Genomic DNA, 24,733 nt, shown 5'->3' with positions numbered 1-24,733 from the left:
TTTGCAAATGGTGTTGATAATTTTGTTGATAAAAGACTTTTTCAGGGTCTAGGAGCTGTAAAGACTGAATGTGAGATCAGACTGACTGACGATGCCAAGCCGTACAGTATATTCGTGCCACGAGCCGTACCCTTTCCATTACTTGACAAAACTAAGTTAGAGTTGGAGCGTATGAAATCTTTAGGCGTTATTGTAGAAGCGAAACAGCCTACGGAATGGTGTGCACCGATGGTCGTTGTACCTAAACAGGACAGTGTTCGTATCTGTACAGACTTTACACAGCTAAATAAGTACGTACGACGTGAAGTTTTTCCCATGGCAACCGTCGAGGACAGTCTGTCAAAACTTAATGGTGGTCACATATTTTCAAAACTAGATGCCAACTGTGGATTTTGGCAAATACCATTGTCTGCCAAATCCCAACATCTCACCACTTTCTTGACACCATTTGGACGTTTTTACTACCGTAAATTGCCATTTGGACTAAAATCAGCTCCAGAGATATTCTGCAGAGAAATGACAAAAATATTAGAAGGTATCGCAGGTGTCGTAGTACATATGGACGATGTATTAGTGATGGGTAAGGACGAGAGAGAGCATAACTCCCGTTTATCGCAAGTGCTACGCCGCATGCACGACGCTGGTCTGACGTTAAATCATGCCAAGTGTGCCCTAAAGAAAACGTCAGTAGAGTATTTAGGGTATCGCATTGACGCTAGTGGTATTCACGCAGGTGAAAGAATATCTGCATTGCTTGACTTTCCGACACCAACGTGTGTACGTGATGTTAGGAGCTTCCTAGGCATAGTCAACCAATATGGCAAGTTTAGTTCTGCTGTAGCGCATATCAGCCAACCGCTCCGAGAGCTCTTGTGCGAAAAGAGTTGTTGGATATGGAATGATTCCCAGCAAAAAGCGTTTGATCGTCTCAAAGAGGAGTTTAAATCTACACCGGTTCTTGCCCCGTATGACCCAAATAAAGAGACATATTTATCAACAGATGCGTCCGACTACGGGTTAGGAGCTGTCTTGAGTCAGAAACAGTCAGATGGCACCCGTCGACTAGTAGCTGCCGCAAGCCGATCTCTGTCCGAAACTGAACGTAAATATGCCGTAATAGAGAAGGAGGCATTGGGAGTTACTTGGGCCGCAGAAAGGTTTGCTCGATATATCATTGGTATACTTGACCTTACTATAGAGACCGACCACAAACCTTTAGTGTCACTGCTTGGAGATCAGGAAATCAGTAAACTGCCAGCTCGAATACAACGATTCAGGCTAAGACTAATACGTTTCAAATACCAGATAAAGCATATTCCCGGTAAGGAGAATGTTTCTGCTGATGCAGTGTCGAGATACCCGTGCGCCATTCCCACAGAGAATGATACTCTATTTGTAGAAGAAGTAGACACGTATTCTCGTCAAGCTATGCTCATGCCAAGCACAGATATGCATGTCGAAAAGCTTAGGCTGTCTCAAGAAGCGGACGAAGTGATGTGCCAGGTCAAGAAGTACGTAAACTCTGGGTGGCCACACTATTTGTCCAGTATCGATTCCATAATCAAACCATACTTTGAAAGCAGAGGGTATATTACGCTGTGCAATGATTTGTTGACTTATCAAAACCGCATAATTATTCCACAAACAGAACGTCTGGAAACTTTAGCCAACCTGCATGAAGGGCATTTAGGATTAAATAAATGTACCGAGAGAGCACGTCGATGCGTTTGGTGGCCAAACATGGCACGAGAGATAGAGGAAATGATTAAAAACTGCAGGGTATGTAAAGAGACCGCTCCTGTCACTAAAGAACCTTTACTACCTACAGCCACTCCTAGCCGACCATGGCAGATAGTAGGCACCGACTTATTTTATCACAATAGAAAGCCTTATCTACTCGTGACTGACTACTACTCTCGATACCCAGAGGTAGCCCTACTACCCAATGAAAGCAGCAAAAGTGTAATCAACCAGATGAAAAGCATTTTTGCCAGGCACGGAGTACCCGAAATGGTTCTGTCTGATAATGGACCACAATATTCTTCACAAGATTTTAGAGACTTTGCAAAAAAATACAAGTTTCAAAGTGTGACTTCATCGCCTATGTATCCCAGAGCCAACGGTGCTGCAGAACGAATGGTTAAGACTATAAAGTCCATACTTCAGAAATCTGGAGATTTGTACCTAGGACTTCTAGCTTATCGTACATCACCGATACATGGAGGAAGATCGCCCGCTGAGTTGCTTATGAACCGTAGTCTTCGTACACAGGTTGCTCAAATTCACTATCACACAACCAGCCAGGTAGATCACAAAGCGTTCCAGTCTGTCAATGAGGAATACAAGGTGAAAATGAAAGAGCGACATGACCGATCACAACAGGTTAAAGAGTTGCCTATCCTACGAAAAGGTAGCCCCGTATTTGTACGTGATTTACAACGATATGGACAAGTGAAAGAGGTGTTACCTAACCGCACGTACATAGTATCTGCAGGTAGCGAAATTCGCCGAAACCGAACAGCACTTATTGACTCTCCGACCAATACTGACAATTCAATACCTGACAATCCGGATTCACACAGTTCTCTGTCAAGTTGTGCCCAAAGTATGGATAGCACACCTACGACTTCGAGACCTCGTCGTACAATCAGACCGCCACGTCGACTGATTGAAGAATGCTAGGCATCGCCAGTCAGTCAGATTATGGCTTTTATATGTTATTCATTTTGTAGCTAGTTGCTTACAGTACTTAGTGCATTTCCCTTGCTAGTCATGTTAGTCATATCACTTTGTTACTCATGTTTGGTTTTACTCATTTTAAAGGCATCTGTTTTACTCATTGCTTCAAACATACTTAGGAAAGGAGATGTGCTATATTCGTGTTATGTTACACTGCATTGTATAATACTAGGAGTTGTGTACCTCCGGGTTTTGTGTTAAAGGACGTCAAATAAATATAGACAGTTGCGCTCGTTACAACGGTAATGGCTACTTCTTTATTATCGGTGTTCACATGCAGAATAAATAATCTCCTACTATCTAACTAGTAACAACTACACACTCTACAGTATTTCACTCACCTCATTGACAGCAATCAAGCATCCGCGGAGTTATTCAGATTTCTAGCGGGACACTGCTACAAGGCAATTGGTAACTTGATAGATGCTAGAGAGATGCTGCCAAAGGTGAGTGTCAACTGTTTTTGCCAGAAGGGAATTACATGTATGAATTTTGTTTCTATATCCTGCTGAATATTACATAATGGATTTTACATTGATGCCTGAAAAGTTTGCTACAGGAACTTATTACATTATAACAAAACTAGTAAATATAACGTAATAGATATTAGATACTTCAACAAGTTCACAGGACTACAGGTTGTGTCAGAGAGTTTGTTGCCTAGACTACCAAACCTTGTAACACTGTTGACACTTACTGTGGAACACTTACATACACTGTTGACACACTGAACTGGTACCCAATTCAGTGCTAGTATATAATTTTTATAAAAAAAAGTTTATAGTTAAAGATAAGCTTGCACTAAATTTTTCTCAGATTTTATCAGAAAGTCTCAGCGTTTTTTATCATTTGCTATTACATCTATTACCCTCAGGACACAATGACCCTGGTATACGGTATAAGGTATAGATTTGTCACCTTAAAATTTTGAACTTTGTAAGGTGACTTTGAAAAAGATGAACTTTGAAAAAGATGATTTTTTCAAACTTTTCACCTTACAAAGTGGAACATGGCTTTTTCACCTACCGTACAAATTTTATCTCACCTCACGAACTCCACAAAATTTTCACCCAAGTTCAATTTTGAAAGTCAATGTACTTATTACGTATGTCAAAATAACCAAAACAGCAAAAAGCTGTTCACCGAAAATATTTTAGCAATAACTGAAAGAAACATGATGACCAATTTGATGAGCAGTTCTCAAATGAACGATAATTGTATTATCCCTTAAAAACAAGTAAAAAAGCTGGCACTGTGATTCTTTCAAACAATTCAGTGGTTAGACAACTTCTTTTAACCTGCTAACAAAAGTCTACATCATTACGAAAACAGCATCGTTTGAGCTTTTTAGTAGAATTAATTTGAAAAAAAATTATAATAGGCGCGTCAGAAGTTAAAGCAAAGACAGAAACTGATAAGTGATAAACTTAATGATAAAAGTAGTAATAAAAAGTTGAAATTCAGTAAGTAGTTAAAAATACATACTAAAACTTAGTTTAAATGGTGTGTGTTTACTAAACAAAACTTATTTGAGGTCAAAGTTAATGTTTTACGTACGTCAGACTTGAAGGTAAGAACTCTTTATGGTATGTACTGGACAGGGTACATTATAATGTTAAATTTTGCTGCAGATCATAACCACCAAATACACTAAATACAATAAAGTTACTGTAGGTAGCTATAGCTACCAAGGTTAACATACTATTTTATTACTAATCTTTAATATGTGCAACATTTATATATACAATTTTGACAATTTTACCAGGGGATATTTGTCTTATATAATTACTATGGTTTGTATACCCATATATACAATTTTTTCACCATACAATGTCAACCCTGGAACAAATCAAAATCGTATCCTGAAGGTGCACCATATAGATGTGATCAAGTTTAATTGATTTTAATCTTCAAACATGTCAGCAATCAGATCATCTCAAACATTAAAAGCAATCACAAATGATAGAAAAATACAAATACTTTCTGATAAAACATACTAAAACCTTAGTGGAGATTCATCTTTAAGTGATTACTGATATTTTTTATATAATCACTTTAGAATCTTGAAGTTGAACTACTTTTCAATTGTTGATGCAAAACAACAGTAAAAAGTATGCTAATAGTAATGACTACATGCACAAAATAACAAAAAAACAAACACAAACAACTCAAAAAATAATTAATATACAAAATGGTTTAATTTCAAATTATTTGTCATAAATGAGTTTATTGCTAAGTTAATGCTGGTAATTTTTATCTAATTAGTTTTTAGTCCTAAAAATATAACAATTTTAAATGGTTGATGCAAAGCAAGAGTGAACGATAAATTAAAAGTAATGTCTAAATGGATCTGATAGATGGAGACGTTATGACCCAAAATAAGGCTAAAAATAGCTAGATTTATATAATAGTTGGTAGTCAATTGGTCAGTTTGCTAGGAATGTGGATAACTTTATAGTGAATCATTTATCTGTGTGTCTATTGATGATATACATTAAACTACAACTGATATTACATATGATAAATAAGTGCTACAGAAAAGAATTAATATTACTCGCTGTCACTCATTTGCTTTCACTTTATTACTTTATCATTGTTATAGAAACTAAAATTGGTTACTGCTTGCACAATATTTAAGTTTCTTGTTAGTATTTTATCAGATAATATCAAAGTATGGTAATATGATTTTTTAATACATGGCATAAATTCCTTCCATCCTACATCACTTCAATTGAAGCTGCACTCCGATCATAATGCCAGACTACTGATAAATTCTGCAGCTAAACAAGCAATTTCCTCTGGTCATGTTTCATAATTTTGTTATTGCGGTATATAATATCAAATGCATGTAATAAGCTGAGTTTGACAGACTGTAATAAACTAACTATGTGGGTGGGATAGGCTGATAGATAACATGACAGATGATGATGTATTAAAACCCTACTATGATTGTATGATATTCTAGGGCAAAGATAATGTCAGTGGACTAGATATTTTAAAGTGTTACCTACACACTGGGACTGACCACAGAGATATATCTACAGTATACTCCAACATTGGACAGATGTATTTATCACTAAGTGAGTATAGCTCTGCCTTAGAACTTTTTAACGAGGCCTTGGATATGCAGAAAGCTGTGCATGGAGCAAATGATACTCATTGTGATATTGCTCGCAGCTACAATAATGTTGGTAGTGCATATCATGTCCTGGGTGACTATAGGAAAGCATTAGAATATCACAAAAACTCCTTGAATATGGAGAAAGCTGTGTATGGGGAAACTGCTACTCATACTGGTATTGCTTGCAGCTATAATAATGTTGGTAATGCCTATCACTCCCTGGATGAATATGGGCAAGCATTAGATTATTACACCAAGTCTTTGCGTATGAGAAAAGCTGTGTATGGGGAAACTGCTGCTCATTCTGATATTGCTTGCAGCTACAATAATGTTGGTAATGCATATCACTCCCTGGGTGACTATAGCAACGCATTAGAATATCACAAAAAGTCGTTGGATATGAGGAAAGCTGTGTATGGGAAAACTGCTACTCATTCTGATATTGCTAGCAGCTACAACAATGCTGGTAATGCATATCACTCTCTGGGTGATTATAGAACAGCATTAGACTATCACACCAAGTCGTTGGATATGATGAAAGCTGTGTTTGGAGAAGCTGCTAGTCATTCTTATATTGCTCGCAGCTATAATAATGCTGGTAAAGCCCATCACTCCCTGGGTGAATATAGGAAAGCATTAGAATTTTACACTAAGTCTTTGGATATGTTTAAAGCTGTGTATGGAGAGAACTCTGCCCACCCTTACATACAACGAGCCATGAGAAATATCAAAAGGTCGCAGCAAAATATCGAGGCCTGATGTACTTACACATTCATATAACTAAAGACACATGCAAAGTTATACAACATGCAACACTTATAGCAGTATATATCTATTTTATAGTACTTTTTTGATTGTTTAATAAATTCAGACAATGAATTTATTACTAACTAGCTGCATTACCCATGTTCAAGAACAGATTTACGTGAAGCAATAGTTTTATTGAGAGTTGTCTTTCATACTGTAAAATAACTCCAAATATGCAATCTACTGAAATTTTTGTGCTGATCAGACTGCATACACATATGCAGTCGCACATGTCAATAATGTTGGAGAGAACAATGGAAATATGCAGTGTGTTTTACAGCTAGTCTACAATGCATCAGTGTCGAAGCACTCAAATCGGAGTTGTCCTAATTTTGTACATAGAACTGATAATGAAATTGACATTGCTAGGCAAAGTGAAGTTCTTCAAACTGGCTGTATTGAAAAGTTTTACATATTTTAAGAAATTCTAGAAAATATTTTGCTATTGAACTGCTAAGCTATCGCCAGCATTTATCGAATTGAGACTTCTATATGCTTAAAACACTAATCATGACTCACCATTTCTTCGACTAAAGCCTGTGTTTTGACATGACATATGCAAACTGTGCAGAAGTAATGTGGTTGTGTTGATAAAATTTATTATTAATAAAATCTACTATATAAACTACATATATGGCCTTTTGCCTTTCCAACGTAAGGCATTAAATCTGGAGCATTTTTAGACATTCATCCCATAGAAAACTTCGGCCCTATACTGTGTTGCAGGACTGTAGTGAAGTGCAAAGTTTTCTGCCCATACACGGTGCCTGGTAGCAGCTGCTGTAGTTAGTGCATCTTGCTGTTGTCGCCGTTTCATCTGCTCTGAAAATTCAGCTCGCGGAGCAGCTGTTGTAGCTAGTGCATCATGATCTTGTTGCTGCTGCATCTGCTCAGATGTTTCTGCACGTCTGACCGCTGTAGCGGCTGCTCTGAGCCGTTTGAGTCGCTGCTGAGTCGGCTCAGCAGTCTCTGCACTTCTAGGAGCTGCAGCATCTGATCTGGCCTGCTCTCGATGTACCTGTGTTTGTTCAGCGGTTTCTGCTCTTGTATCAGCTGTTATTCTGTTTCGTTGTAGGCGTAGCTGTGTTTGCTCTGCAGTTTCTGCACTTTTAACAGCTGCAGTAGCTATTCTATTTCATTGTAGGCGTATCTGTGTTTGCTCTGCAGTTTTTGCTTATCTAGCTGCTGCTTTGCGAATTCGGTCTCTTTCTCAATCTATTCTTGCGTTTGGGCAGTAGGCTTTCTGAGAGGCATTGTACTGCTTTAAGCGTTTCTAAAAGTGAATGATATGGTGTGCTTTTTTGTAATATACACTGCTCGCTTTCTTCTCACGGTCGCCTATCGCAACGCTCGGAGTGCCCGTGCAAGTTCTGTAGTAGCTGTAGCTCTGTAGTACTCATAACTGGAAAAAAGTAAAACTAACTCAGCTGCGGACGGAAATGAACATATTTACTATCACAAACAGTGGCAAATCCAACGTTTTTAACCCTTTCACTGAAGTGGACTCATTTATGCATTTCCTATGGTCGACCGCCGTAGACACATTTTTGCGACTTTCCCAGCAACTGCTAACAACTGAATTTTATTTTTCGTTGATAACATAACCAACGATCCTTAAAACTTTTATGGTAGTGACAGTGTTGTCCAAAGATTTCTCTATAAAATTAGCCTAAAATTTAATTTTAAGTCTTTGTTTGAGAATTTCCAACTTGAAAACAACCATTTTTTGTGTAAGTTTTGAAAATGCCACCGAGTTAGAAAACAATTACTTATGTTGATGACATTACAGCCGATTCAGATTTTTGTGATTACACAGATAATTAAAATGCACAAAGTATAAATACAATGGAATTTTTGCATAGCAGTGCTTGTTAACATGTTGGAAAAATAAAATATATAACCAAAGCAAACGTCCTAGATGGAGTTTGAAATTGAAAAAATATTGTATACATATGAAGCAATATCGGCAAAATGGCTGGCAGTAGGCCGATAGCTAAACTTGTACATGGACGCAAGTGAAAGGTTTATGTATTGAAATTGTGGCAATTCATAGACAATACAACATTGAATAAGAAGTACTTACATTTTTGATGCTGAAATTTAGTAGGTGAGAACTGCGTTTTTTCCAGAGACCGCAAGAAACAAACGTTTACGTGACCTTCTCGGTACACGTTGGCAGTAAATATTAATTGCATGTAAATCACTACTCATTAATTTATTTTATTTAATGAGTAGTACATTTGTATAGCTGTATAGGCACCTTTGTATAGGCTACAGAACTCAGGGCGGTGTTTTTTAACACAGCAGCAACTTTGCTGTTTAAAACGGAACAGTGCCATTAGGCACTGTAAAGAGGCGCGCTAACCAGAGATCATGTGATTTTTGTGTAAAACCGATGAAAAGGTTATGTATAGAGGCGCACTAACTGGAGATTCCCATTAATTCGCCCTAGCAGTGAAAGAAAAAACCACAAAATAGCCGCACCTTTATATAAGCTCTATAAGGCTCAAACCATCAGAAAAAAGTAGCGGCTGATAGTCCGAAAAGTACGGTACTCTATAAGGTGGATATACACACAACGATTGCCATTTATATAATAGATGATATTCTGCACCCAGAACTTAATGATAAAAGCGTATGTAGCACTCCTATGCCATATTCTTTTAGATAACACTGGCACCATGTTATTGGATTATTTACAAAACTAGAATAAAAATGAAATAAAAATATTATAGTTGGCATAATTTAAACAATGTTAGTGCTACTCACCGCTTTATATTCATCATCGATTTTGTTAATTAATGAAATATTAATACAGCGATCTTGAACTCTTAGATCTCTCATAATTTCTACATGATTCGTTGATATCAAATGCTAGGCATTTGGTAGGAATATCTCCCTAATAATTCCCTGATAGTTCTTACACTGGATTCAGAAGTTAGCAGCCCATGCATATACAGAAGGAGCTTACACAATCAGAAAAGATTAGCACACCAGGCCAGACCTTGGTGAGTTCAGCTGTCATCAATCTGTGTGCACTGTACAAAACCTTTGTTGTCATGATTGAGCCATGCTCACTTTGCTAGGTTCAGTTGATGTGTGACCTCAGTTTAAAGGTTTACTTGCAACAAAAGGGTTTACCTGACCTCAGCTTTAGCCTGTCTTGACAAACTGTTCCTTTTGCCGAGTTGTCTCTCGTCTAGCAAAGCGAGCAAAACAACAGCTTGTCACAATACGCACTCCATCCAGGGCTGTATATACCTGTTTGAAAATGGGACTGCAAGGAGAGTTCAAGAGGGCTGCCGAGCGCCCTATCGGTCGGGGAGGGATCCGGTGGCTTTTCCCAGGGAAATTTTTTAAAGTAACTAGTCAAAATGGTGCAAATCTAGCACACTTGGCTCTTGATGGGGCACATGTTCTAACAGCAAATTTGACATTATAAACCACTGTTTACTAAAAATAAAACTGTTTATTGGGATTGTCTTTAACAACGCTTATCTATATATTTATATTTCTCAAAGTTTGTTGTCGTATGTGTATTTGTAGGATTGATTGTCTGGCTACAGCAGTTATTTTAGCACTGTGCCCACATGTTACAAACACTCGGTTAGAATATTTCAATCTATGGTGTTATCATATTTGATGTATTATAATCAAATGCTAATTGTTTTAGCAAAGCGACCACACGTTACGAAGCTGCGAGGAAGAAATATTTTGGGACTTATGTATATGCAGCCCTATGCTTCTTCGTCTTTATTTCGTTAGAGCTGATTTGTTCAGCTCCACGATATCGACAATAATTTATCTACAAACTTAAAATTTGGCGAAATGTCTTCTGATTATATTTGTTATTAAGAAATTCAGTTGCTCGCAATGGCGAATTTAGCGTTTTTCGTTACTGTAAAACGGTTTTGCAAACATAATATCATTTAATGGTGAAGTTTCAGCTAAATGAGGTCTATATTGATACAATGCGCTCACTGGTCATTACGCCCCCATAAAACATGATGCTTTGCGCCAAACCGTAGCAACCAACATTTTTCTCTCAAAATTTGGCGACTGTTGTAGTGCTTTTCATTTGGTCATAACAATTTTTGTTTTCGCACTTTGTATTCATGGTATCATTAGCAAATAATATGTTTCGTAGTTTACATACTTGCTGTTTCTTTTATGTACATCTTTATATACATGTAGTTCTCTACTCATTTATTCTAGCTGCTCAGAATACTTTTTCCAGCTACAGTATGTCTTTTGGATTCTGATTTGGTGCCTTGCGCTCAACAATCATTAAATAGGAATAAATATTTTGTTCGTTTAAACAATCTTTTTACGTTATTTCTTTTAGTTCAAATTAAAACATTTTTGTTTGTGTGTTTCTATTAGCGCTCGCTTTGTGTATTAGCTTACACATCTTTCATTTTAAACCTAACCAATTAGTAATTCGTAATAAGTTTTACATTTGTAAGATTACTGTAAGATAATCTAACAAATAATCTAACAAATAAGTCTGTAAGATTCACTGTCAAACTTATCGTGTAAGATTACAAGTATCACATTTTCCTCACTCTCTTATATTTACACAAATTTACATACTTTAAGAAATGTGTATATAGATAGATTTACATTCTCTTATTATATTTATAAACTTTGTATAATTTTTGAAGTTTATAATATAAGGCTTTAAAGTTTGTTGCATTATCTTTTGTATTTCAACAGGCCTTTTTTAAACATAATTGGAGTATACTTTCGTGTTTGAAGTTTAAACATTACCAATTTTTCTATTATTGTTTTCCTATATTGTTTCTTACTTTCCAATCTGTATTGTTATTATTATTATTATTATTATTATTATTAATTCTCCATTCAACCATTTTTGGCAGATATTGTTCTAATAAAATTTCAACTACCAGATACTACCATTTTCTGTCATATTTTTGTCAATCTGTTAAGTACATGTATTCTCAAAAGTTACACATTGTCTAATGCATCCAAAGAAAAGAACCTGTTCTGCACACAACCATTTCCTCATGATATAAAGTTACGGTTGATTAACAAAGTTTGAAATTAATTAATTAATCCATAAACTTATTTAGACTATATAAAACACTTCTTTCAAGATATGTAGTTTGAAAGTTAGAATGGCAAATGTTGTTATATATGTTAAATACGAATCAATTTTCTGTCCATTTACTTTTTTATTACCTGGGCAATGCCGGGTAGCACAGCTAGTTAAAAATATAATGTGAATGAGAGCTGCTAAAGGGGTTGGCCACAGCTAACATAATGTAGAATTGTCACTAGGTACAATTTTGAATGGTGTATGAGACGAGTAGTCTCCTATGAAATATTTTAATTAAATAATATTGTAGAGTTGAAAAGAAAACTTAATAGAGTACCATGTTAAAAATAATGTACTTATACTATAGTCTATAATACCAATGATATACATCCACCCATGTGGGGGCTGTATATCATTGATAATAGTGAGCGAGTAGTAGAATGAGTAAACTGAGTCATTTACACAAATACTTAGTTAGAATTAATTTAAAGGAGGGAAGATCGTCCAATGTGGTAGTGTTTGAAAGTGTCAATGATAGCTTGTATGTCTAGCTTATCAGTTAGATCATTGTGCACATGTAGTATTAGTAAGTTGCTCAGTCTTTTTTGACCCATAGAGGCCCTTATGGCAGTCATAACCCGGTTCATAGCGCTAAATGATCTTTCTCAATCATTAATAATAATAAATAATATAAATAAACAATATTACCAATCAATTCTCAATCAACTTCTTTAGTACATTGCTCAAATAACCCACACACAGCTTTTAAACATTGTGGTCCGAAAGTGTGCTCCATCAATGATCTCTTTGGATTGCAGTTGAATTAGTGAAAAGCGCACTTGGGGATGAGTGGGATAATTTAAATATCATTGATACCTTTCGCAAAGTGCGTGACTTGGTGTTGTTACCACAGATACTGTTTCAATAAGGCGCTGCACATAAGTGAAAAAATTGTGTTTCCTCAGCTTTTTAAAGATTTATTAAACTCAAGCGAAAATGACGTGAATTCCCCAATTTTGAGCCTCGAAATATGTTACTGCCATGGCAGTAACTGCAGTATAGGAGGATACGGCCCTGACTGTACCTGATGCATCAGCTGCACTAAAAGGGAGTTGTTCTCTTCCGTTTATCCAGCTTGACTGTGATGTTATGTTGGTCGCTGCATTGGTAATCATAATGGATTTAGAGCAAACCTATGTAGAAAAATAAGATAAAAATGTTAACATTAACATAGTTATCTTCAAACTGCAACAGAAGTTGCGAAAAGTCATAATTTTATGACCTGATCTGGCTAATGATGAACTTCTGTAGCAGAGGCTTTGGTAACTGAATTTCGGCATCCATATATCTTATCTATTTGTAATCTGATTAACTAAAAACAATGAATGAACCAGCAATGAAACTAAATTTACTTTAGAACAAATAAAACTGACTGATACAAAAATACAAATAAACTGGCTGAGCGCACAAATACCATCATGTTTAGTTGCTGTTGTTGCCTATGTTCTTAAGTTCTACTAAAGTTTGCTGCATAGACTGGCCTCTGGTTAAACATTTTAATCTTATTTTTTTATACATAAATTTTTGGGCTAAATCGGTTATGATTACCAATGGAGCAATTGACATAACATCGCAGCCAAGAGACGGAAGAGAAGAACTCCATTTCAGTGCAGCTGATGCATCAGGTGCAGTGCGTATTGTGGCAAACTGTTGTTTTGCTTGCTCTGCTAGGCAAGTGCAGCAAAGAATTCAAAGCATTCAGTAGGTGAAAAGAATAGTAAATTCAACAAAGAGTGGGCTGATTAATTTCTTATAATGGAACTGCCAAACAACAAAGGACTGTCATGTTAGAAGGTTTAGACAACCAAAAAATCATAAAAAAGCAATGCAAAGACGCATTTCAACGCTAAGCATGGAACAGTATACGGACAGATGTCTAATGAGGCTGAAAAGGAACGACTTGCGCCACTGCTCAGCAACAGAAGAACACAGCAGAATATGATGAGGACTCCTACTGAGAACAGCCAAAAGGCCACTTGAGCAATCATGAAGATCGTTTCCCGAATCAGCAGGTGATGAAAGCCATTTATGGATGGGTAGTTAATGAAAGAGCATATTGAATATGCAGCTGGTGTTTTATGTTCTGATAAGAAATCGAAAAAAGCTTTTCAAGATATACCCTTCTATCGCTGTACAGTATTTCGGTAAACAAGTTTTTAGTCAGGATGTGCTGTGACAGCTACAAGATAGATTGCAAGCTTTTACAGCATATTCCATCACACTCAATGAAATGACATATGCAACAAATACAGCTCAGTTACTGTGTTAGTTCATGGAGTAATTTGGACCACTGCCAACACTGTATGACTGGCAGAGCTATTTTAGTCCTGACCGTAATTGGGAGTCGTCTACTCCAATGTTTATTCTGTTTAGCATTTCCAACCATAAAAAATACTTGGTAATTTACATATATATGTAAAACCAACAATCGTAGAGGATAACTCGCAATACCATGTCCACTAGAAGTTTTAGGAGGTATAGTAATATATTTTAAAGTCATTTCTATTATATCACATTCAGAAATTAATGTAATCAATATTAATTCATAGTGTTAATGTTCTATACATATCATATTGACTACTAAACTATGTAACACTCTTATAGATGTAGCTGAGTGTTGGGGAGACAACTTACTGATTTCTTCAGTAAGTTTCTCACAAAAAGGTTTTTGTCTCAGAGAAAAAGGCTTAGGTCTTTTAGGCTAGGCCTTGAGAACACTCTTAGGCTAGGCCTTGAGAACACTCTTAGGCTAGGCCTTGAGAACACTTTTAGGCTAGGCCGTGAGAACACTTTTAGGCTAAGCCTCGAGAACACTCGGGAGTTGCATCCCAAGTTTTTTTGTCTCCAAAGCTGGATTTTGTTTTTCTAAAATCAAAATCATTGCTGAAAATTGAAATATGAATGTATTGGCAAAAACATATGAAACTTTAAAATGCTGCCAATTAAACTTCAGACGCTAACCCAAAGACATTTAGAGTATAGCCTGAGCAGCTCACCACTTGTCCTCAACATCATCGCACAGTGTAATAGATACATCTATGAAACCAACAGGTCCACTGACTCTTTCTTTTAATTGTGAAGGCTCCTAGCTGTTTGAGGTACGGGTCAGAAAAAGCAAACTGAAAATAATGGAAACTAGGATAAATTGACAGATTCAACACCATTCATCATAATAGCATAATAATATCATTAGATGCAAAATAATTTTGCATAACATTATTCTTCTAAAAGCACAAATAAAAGTATAGAGGCAATTTCAGGGCAATCTTCCATTTACCAAAACTATTCATCGTGTCTACTGGTGTCAATAAGCAACTGTTTGCATGCATGAAATATCAATCAACGTCTGCGGTTAGCCCTGCCACTAGCCTAGGCATGGCTCTTTTGGGAGGTGGGGGGAGAAAGAGAGCCCAGGACACAGCGAAAAAAAAGTAAGATAACTTCTGCAAAACTAGCGACATATGTTACATATGACGCTCAGACTGATACTAATGGAAGCGTGTCGATAGATTCAGATTTCACAATGCATTACCCTACATGATGAAAATAATGTATATAAAAGTTAGCAATTTCGCGAACAGTCAATTTCTCGAATTATTAAAATCTGCAAATAGTTAGTTCTATTTTTAATCACGAGGGAGGATAACTACTGCCTCAAATTAAAAACTAGCCGCTAGGCATAAATACTAAACGTAGTTGAGTTCCAAAATCTTTTTAAAATCATTGCCGGGGCATTGAGTTAACCCCATTGCCAATGCATTTACTTTTCTTTGCAAAATTATTTAAGGTTGTTACAAGATATGCAGAATGGCGTCATCCCAAAATAGCCGCTAAGAAGAAGTACTAAACGTAGCCGAGTTCCAAAACTTCTTTAACATCATTGCCGGGGCGTCGAATTTTATTGCCATTGCATCAAACTTCTTTACAAAGTTATTCAAGGTTTTCACAAGTTATTTGGCATGGCTTTGTCATCGCAAAAATCTCTCCTATAACAGTTATTTTACGTTGAAATCACCTCCATCAATCTGTCAAGGGAGAAATTTTAATTGAATATTTAAAATTGAATTAATAATTAATATATGAATAGCTTTGTTTTTTTGTTATAATAATTGTTGTAATGATTATTTGACACTTAAGTAGTAATATAAAATGTATTGTTTTTTGAGTTTTTCTTTAGTGAAATACTACAATGGTTCCATGGTTCTATGTGTAATGGTTAGCCTCTGGTCTTTGAGTTAAATTTCTCCTAAGACAACTTTTGACCGCAGACAAAGTGGCACTTCTGCCCCACAAAAATCAGACTGTTGCTATAAAGCAAAATTGAAATAACAACTTAATCAATGGAGATGGGCACTACTATAGTTATCCTTGCAATTTGTTTTGACAGTAAGGCAATGCTGTAACGATGAGCCCAAGTATCAAGTATTATTGAGATTGCGAGGCCTACTATCTTTTGTAGGCAACTGTCTGCAGGTAATTATCTTATAATCGACAATATCTCGCCAGTGGTTTGTTTCTAAAGCTTGGTTTCCATATGACATCGCAATGATCGTGCACGGCACAATGATTGTGCGGAACGCATTGCTTCAGGTGCGATGCAGAACCATTGTGTGTAATGGCTTTTCATTACAGTCAATGGCTCTGGTGCGATGCAGTGTTTCCATAGCGGTGGTAGGCGTCATGCTTTTAGGAAAAGGTGGGTTTTCCAGCTTAACGTTTTCTGCTTTCGTTATTTCCGATTTACTCTTTTGTATGGGAGATAGATTTATTCGCGATATAAACAGCATGGTGACATGCAGACATAGCCTTCTACTTTTGCTGTACCTCAAAAGCAGGATGCGCTGTAAAATCAACGCACTCAGAAGAATGCCTAGGAAACATGCATATTGGATACGTGGTTCGATAAAAAAAGGAAACAGCTTGGCCAGTACCATGCTCTTTTTAAAGGTTTGAGGAAAGGAGATCGGGAAATCTTTTTTAGGTGAGTAGCGTGCGTTCTTCAGTACGTGTGTTTTCTTTGTTTTCCTTATTATTATTATTATTACACACGTAATAATAATAATAATCATAACGATAATAATAACAATTTCAATGCTAATATACATGCATAATATAGTATCAGTTAATAATCTGCGATGTGCTTATTGTTGCTTATCATCATTGCTTAATTTGAAGGTATGTGAGGATGACACCTGAGCGATTTGACCACCTGATCAGTTGTGTCTCACCAAATATGAAAGCAAGATTCTGCCGGAGTCGTGAAGCTATCTCCCATGAAGAACGCTTAGCAATTACTCCGATACCTTGCAACTGGTAAGCGGGAACATGATGCTTTTTTGTATTTTTTGTATTTATGTATTTTATATTTATGTATTTCACTGCGGCCTAACACACTACAATCGACAAATCTCTGTCCTTCATTATCATACACTTAAAAACATGCTTGCCCTGTGCTATTAAATTAATTGTATTAAAGGTAATTAATTACGTTTAGGGCAATGGTATTTGTTATTGCAGGAGATTCTCAGCAGTCTCAGAGCTTCAACTTCAGAGTTGGACGAGCAACAATTTGCAAGATTGTTTGTGAAGTCTGTCAAGCTCTGTGGGACTCTTTGAAAGATCGCTACCTAAAGGAATCACGGAGCAGAGAGGACTTCCCACTGATTGGAGACAAATGCACCTCTGAATGGAATATGCCAAACGTTATAGGAGCATTGGATAGTAAACATGTGGCTATCAAATGTCCTAGTAGAAGTGGGTTTTTATATTATAATTATAAACATTTCCATTCCACTGTTCTCATGGCTGTCTGTGATACGAATAATTGCTTCCTAAGTGTGAGCATCAGTAGTTATGGCAGCAAAAATGATGCTGGTATTTTCAAAAAATCATCTTTTATACAAAAGTTTGACCATGGAGTACATGACCTTTCCTTTCTCCACCCACTCATCATGGTCAGTACTCTATCCCATACTATTTGGTTGGATATGAGATCTTTCCACTGACCAGTTGGCTCAAGAAATCATGGCCAGGCAAAAATCTTAGCTAAGAACAACAAGTATTTAATTATAGACTGTCAAAAAATCTAAGAACGATAAAAAATACTTTTGGAATACTGTGTGCATGATGGCCACACTTGGAGTGTCTGCATGTATACATGCAGACACTCCAAGAAATACCTACTCAGCCAATACGATCCAGGCAGAGGCGGAGCTACAGACGCCACCAACAACATCAGGAGAGGCAACTCCACCCGCCATTCAACACAAGTCACCTTGTATTGATACATGCAGACACTCCAAGAATACCTACTCAGCCAATACGATCCAGGCAGAGGCGGAGCTACAGACGCCACCAACAACATCAGGAGAGGCAACTCCACCCGCCATTCAACACAAGTCACCTTGTATTGATACATGCAGACACTCCAAGAATACCTACTCAGCCAATACGATCCAGGCAGAGGCGGAGCTACAGACGCCACCAACAACATCAGGAGAGGCAACTCCACCCGCCATTCAACACAAGTCACCTTGTATTGATACATGCAGACACTCCAAGAATACCTACTCAGCCAATACGATCCAGGCAGAGGCGGAGCTACAGACGCCACCAACAACATCAGGAGAGGCAACTCCACCCGCCATTCAACACAAGTCACCTGAAGAGTGCACCAGCACGAAACAGACCTGTCGTGACCCCAGAATAAAACATCAATCTGGAACAAAGATAAGTAAAATTAACCTATTCCACACTCTAGTTAGTTATAACACTCCACACTTTTTAGAGCGTAGAGTGCTGTTAGCAGTAGGCCTGACAACTTATCTATTGAGCACTCTGTGAGAGGTGCGGCACTATAAAATTAGCCTTTGTGCAAAGCTCATCACTTTTGTGATTTGAGCACTCTGGTGCCAGCACATTGACTTTCTTAAAGTCTGTAAGACAACCTGGTTGTTTCATGGCAAGAAGTCAACTCTCATTGGTAATGGGATTTGTGTCCCTTGCATAAGCTCTGAGCTGCACTGATGAGGCTTCAATAGCCGAAACAGTACTGTCTGTAGCATGAGTATATATGTATATACATGTATATATATATATAAAAAAAATTGTAATATATATATATATATATATATATATATACATTGTATATATATATATATATATATATTGAAATGTATCCTACTTGAAACTAAAATCAGAGTGTTCAACATAGGATGGAACAGTATAAATTGGAAGCTTACAGCCTGAAGAATGCGCCAGCAGAAAACTGACAGTAGCTGAAAGATAAGTAAACTATTTGACTTTCCAATTTATATATATATATATGTATATATATATATATAAATATATATATATATATATATATATATCTACTATATAAACGGCAATCGTTGTCTGTGTATCTGTGTATCTGTGTATCTGTGTGTCTGTCCGCCTTATGGAGTACCGTATTTTTCCGACTATTAGCCGCTACTAGGTATCTAGGGCGCGTTAACGGGATTCTCCGGTTAGTACACGCCTCTCTGGTTAGTACACGCGGTCTTTTCTTTTATCGTCGTACGAATTTTGGTCGTACGAAGCGAACTGAATTAATATGTGTAGTAACGGTAAATAAATTATAGAGCGGTCTTTCTTTTTCCATTCGGTCGAATGAAGCCAACCGAATTAATATCAGTACTAATTATCGTAATTTCGTAATATCGTAATTTCGTAATATTGACTATTAGCCGCTACTTTTCTCTGACAATTTGAGCCAAGCGGCTTATATAAAGGTGTGGCGATTCTGTTGTTTTTCTTTCACCGCTCGAGCGCATTATCCGAAATCCCCGGTTAGCACGCTTTTTAAACGGCAAATTTTCTGCCGTATTAAAAAGCACCTTTCCTGAGTTCTGCGGCCTATAAAAAGGTGTCTATACAGCTATACAAATGTACTATTCACTAAATAAAATAAATTAACGAGTAGTTATTTACATGCAATTAATATTTACTGCCAACGTGTACCGAGAAGGTCACGCAAACGTTTGTTTCTTGGAGCCACTGGAAAAACGCATTTCTCACCTACTAAATTTCCACATCAAAAAGGTAAGTGTTTCTTATACGATGTTGCATTGTCTATGAATTGCCACATCTCCACTACTTAATAACGTTGGATTTGCCGCTGTTCATGATAGTGGGTCATGTTCATTTCCTTCAGCAGCCGAGTTACTAATTTTTTCCAGCTACGAGTAGGCCTACTGTAATTTACTATTACAGAACTTTCATGAGTACTCCGAGGGTTGCGATACGCTATTGTGAAAAGAAAGAGAGCAGCTGCTATCGACTTACTGCCACCCTGCATCAGCCATGACCAGCTATACGTCGCCTGTTCAAAAGTAGGCACACGCCGAAAACTGTTTTTTCATACGCCCGACAGAAAAACCAAAAATGTTGTCTATCCACATGGGTTGCGTTGAACTAAGGGAGAGAGAGAGGGAGAGAAAGAGAGAGGGAGAGAAAGAGAGAGGGAAAGAGGGAGAAGAGAGAGGGAGAGAGAGAGAGAGGGGAGAGACGGAGAGAGGGGAAAGAGGGAGAGAGGAGAAAGAGGGAGAAAAGGAGAGAGAGAGAGGGGAGAGAGGGAGAGATGGAGAGAGGGGAAAGAGGGAGAGAGGGAGCGAAGGAGAGAGAGAGGGAGAGCGAGGAGGAGAGGGGGGGGGAGAGAGAGAGGGAGAGCGAGGAGGAGAGGGGGGAGAGAGAGTGAGAGAAAGAGGGAGGGAGAGAGAGGAGAGAGAGGGAAAGGGGTGAGAGGGAGAGAGAGGGGAGAGATGAAGATAGGGAGAAAGGGGAAAGAGGGAGAGAGGGAGAGATGGAGAGAGGGAGATGTAACTGCATATTTTGAGTTGTTTTACCGTATGAAAGACAGCTCTCAATAAACCTTATGCTGCCCGTGAATCTGCTCCTGTAGACGGGTAATGCAGCTAGTATATATATATATATATATATATATAAACCATAAATTCCTAAGAATTATGGGCTAGTATTACTAAAATTAGAGTGCTCAACAAATATATTGGAGCAGCTATATACTAATAAATTATTTAAAAGCAATACTTATCTTTTTTTTTTTTTTTCCAGCTACTGTCAGTTTCATGATATTCTCATTCGTCAGGCTGTGTTGGAATAAACAAGATGGTGACTAATCTCTTCTTGGCTATTTTTCCCTCCCTTTTGTTCTTATTGTTTAACTTCTTCTTCTTCTGATTGGCTGTTGGTTAGTAGCTACAAAATGAGAGAGAAGATAATTTCTGGAATGACGACAGGTTGAGACTAATTCAGATTTTTTATTAAGTGTTGCTAAGTCAGGTCTATTAATGATGTAGTATTTTTCTGTCAAACATAGGTTGCACCTTTTGCTGGAGTTGTTGTAGGATTTTGTCTGTTTTAGTACAGTCCAGTCTAGTTTGTAGTTAATGTCTTGGTCTTTCAGTTTCCAAATGTGTTTGCTTAGTTCAGTTGCGTTTCGCTTGGTGCTGTTTTTGATACTAGTTTTGTGGTTACTATATCGTGTTTTAAAGTCAGTTTCACAAAGTCCTATGTATGATTCAGTAGTGTTGTTGTCTAGTCGTGTCACTTTGGCTTGGTATATCACACTTTTTTGCAGGCAGTTTTCATTAAGTGGGCATTCTCTTTTGACTCGGCAGTTACAGTTTTTGTCATTTACTGGAGTTTCATTGCTTTTACCAAGGATTTTTTTGTTGTGTGCATCAATTTTACTCTTCATGTTGGGCATTGTGGAATAGCTGATTTTTACTGTGTTCTTGTTGAATATTTTGCCTAGTGGGCTCTTTTTGTCAAAGCATTTGTTTACAATTTTTAAGAATATTTTGCCAATGTTAGTCTGTACATTGCTATTATATGGTGGGTTGTACCATATTACTTTTCGTTGCCTGTTACGTTTTTTAGTTGTGGTTTCTGGTTTGTATTTTAGCCTGTACTTGTAGTTACTGTCATTTAGTGCTTGCTGGTATGGTGTTTTTGATTGCTCAAATATATGTTTGTTAGCAGAGAGTCGAGAGAGTCTTTTGTTGACGTTTTCTGGTAAGTTTTTAATGATGTTAGGGGGGTGGTTACTTTGGGCATGAACATATTGTATGTTGTTGTTGGGTTTAGTGTATGGGCTGCCTGCAAAAAAGTGTGATATACCAAGCCAAAGTGACACGACTAGACAACAACACTACTGAATCATACATAGGACTTTGTGAAACTGACTTTAAAACACGATATAGTAACCACAAAACTAGTATCAAAAACAGCACCAAGCGAAACGCAACTGAACTAAGCAAACACATTTGGAAACTGAAAGACCAAGACATTAACTACAAACTAGACTGGACTGTACTAAAACAGACAAAATCCTACAACAACTCCAGCAAAAGGTGCAACCTATGTTTGACAGAAAAATACTACATCATTAATAGACCTGACTTAGCAACACTTAATAAAAAATCTGAATTAGTCTCAACCTGTCGTCATTCCAGAAATTATCTTCTCTCTCATTTTGTAGCTACTAACCAACAGCCAATCAGAAGAAGAAGAAATTAAACAATAAGAACAAAAGGGAGGGAAAAATAGCCAAGAAGAGATTAGTCACCATCTTGTTTATTCCAACACAGCCTGACGAATGAGAATATCATGAAACTGACAGTAGCTGGAAAAAAAAGATAAGTATTGCTTTTAAATAATTTATTAGTATATATATATATATATATATATATATATATATATATATATATATATATATATATATATATATATATACATGTATATGTATATATGTGGCTTCACAGTTTATCTCCAAGTCAGACTAGTTGGAATTGTAGTAGAAAAAAGAACAGGTTAGTGAATTACACCACATATTTCTATCAAATTTGAAGAATGAACAATTTGTTTCATTACTGCTTTGTTTTGCTTGTTATATAACTATTCAAATACGGATTATATCTAATTAGAACTATGTGATTGCAGGCTTCACGGTACTAAATTATGCCTTACTTGTTGCCATCAGTTATGAGGCAACGTTCCAGATCAGTAAAGTCTCCTTAATTATGTAATTCTAAATAAGAATCCAATTTTTCGTTTTTTTTTATAAAACCCTACAGTGAAGCCTTAGCTCTATGTTAAAGAGAAAAGGTAGTAGCAACGTACCGCTACACCAACAGAAGCGTTAGTAGCAATGCACCGATACACCTACAGAAAAAATTAGTAGCAACGCATCGCTACACCAACCAAAGCATTAGTAGCAACGTACCGCTACACCAACAGACAACCAATTAAGAAAATCACCAGAACCCTTTCAACATCTTATACCATTGTCAGCAACCAACGTATATAGATACCTCATACAACTGCACAACAAACATTTGCCATTTTGATCTACAAGAGACATCTACAAGCATCGAGAACAGACCAAGCAATATCACCAGAAGCGGTGCCAGCAACAACACGGAACTCCAGAAAAGGCTCAAGCATAAACATATTGGACATTTTTAGACGTTTAGTAATGTTTTACAATAATTGTCTATAGAATTTTCACAGTATTACTTTGCTGCAAACTTACTGAAGATTTTTGAAAAGTTTTTATTTTCATTTAGGTAATGCTTTTGTGAGCTAACCACATCTACTTTAAGGGCATCCTATTTAGTTTTAAACTTAATCAGTTTATAAACATGACCCAAGGTCAGGGGTCAGCCTCCAGTGCTGAGGAGAGCATTGTTGATAGCCAATCTGATCAGGACAAATCAGTTTTAGAAAACTCAGTAACATAGCAGCCCGCAGATGTGAATGCTTCTAGCACAAACCTTAGTCATAATAGCATAAGCTCTGATGATGATTTAAAAAGTGATAGCAGCAGTCGAGTTAGTGTAGAATGTAAATCAGCTAAAGACCTTACTAACAAAGCTAGCATAAGGCCAATAAGAGCTACTAGTTTCTATTTAAAAGGAAATGAAAGTAAGATTATTTCCTTAAACTTAAATTCAAGTAGAAAAATAAATTCTCACATCAGGTATTTAAATCAAATAGAAGTACATATGGCTGAGGTGATAGCTCTTGATGGCCTAACTACCTTGAGTGGTGAAATGAATATCAAAGCATTAGTGGTGTCAAAGATGTACAATGACCTCTGCACGTTGTGTGACAACAAACCTAGTGCGCAAATGGAAAAAATGTTCCAATTTCATAATGCTATTGTCTCCAATTTCAAGGAGCTAGTAGAAAAGCAGGTACAAGAGTTGGAACTGCAAAAGTTAATAGAGGTAAAAAACTCTATCCAGCAAGCAAATGAAGAGCTCGAAGAGGAAGCGAGAATTTGTGAAGAGTACATGAATACAATGAAACAAAAACCCCTCCAGACCTCTTTGACTGCAAAAAAAGGTTATAGCTGGCCAAGCAATCTCAACGCTAAGAAGCACAGATGCCAAGGCAAAGAGCTCCAGAGAAGCAACGATACCTGCTTCAACAAATAGAACTGCCAATATGCTACAAGCATATGGATCGACAAGCTACAATGAGCCCTTAGAGATGGCTCACACTCCATATCCTTGAAAAGACCAGCGTAGGTGTCAGAAGTTAGCTCCCCTTGCCAACCATACACAGCAAAAGGCAAGAACTGGATGCAGTCAAACACCTCACTGAAAGTTTAGCTGCATCCATAAACTGCAGCAAGAATTCTGTAGAGCCTTCCATCTTTAAAGTAAATGTGTTGCAACTTTCCGATTGGGAAGTGGACTCAGATACATATTTGCGTACAGAAAGAATCGAGGATCATGAAAAACTGAGACATCCCATAAGGTTTATCAGTGGTGGAATGCGGAAATGTATAGAAGAATACTATACCACTAACACAAATGATGCCTATTTCACAGCTAGAGCTACGTTAAAGGAGTGCTATGGTATTGAGCAAACCATTGTCA

General features: G+C 37.1%; 1 protein-coding gene and 1 long non-coding RNA gene across 3 annotated transcripts in view; one reads left to right on the top strand and one right to left on the bottom strand.

Moving 5' to 3' along the window:
- The window catches only part of LOC137398468 (uncharacterized), a 331,058-nt gene that overhangs the window by 203,591 nt on the left and 102,734 nt on the right, over positions 1–24,733 (bottom strand). The window lies entirely within an intron of this gene.
- On the top strand, positions 3,082–22,411 carry LOC137398965 (uncharacterized). Its single transcript, XR_010979083.1, has 3 exons — positions 3,082–3,185; positions 5,705–5,819; positions 22,327–22,411. It is a non-coding gene; the product is annotated as an uncharacterized lncRNA (long non-coding RNA).

The sequence above is a fragment of the Watersipora subatra genome, chromosome 6 (genome assembly GCF_963576615.1).
Source record: "Watersipora subatra chromosome 6, tzWatSuba1.1, whole genome shotgun sequence".
Classification (NCBI taxonomy): domain Eukaryota; kingdom Metazoa; phylum Bryozoa; class Gymnolaemata; order Cheilostomatida; family Watersiporidae; genus Watersipora; species Watersipora subatra.
This window is presented reverse-complemented; position numbering and strand designations above follow the sequence as displayed.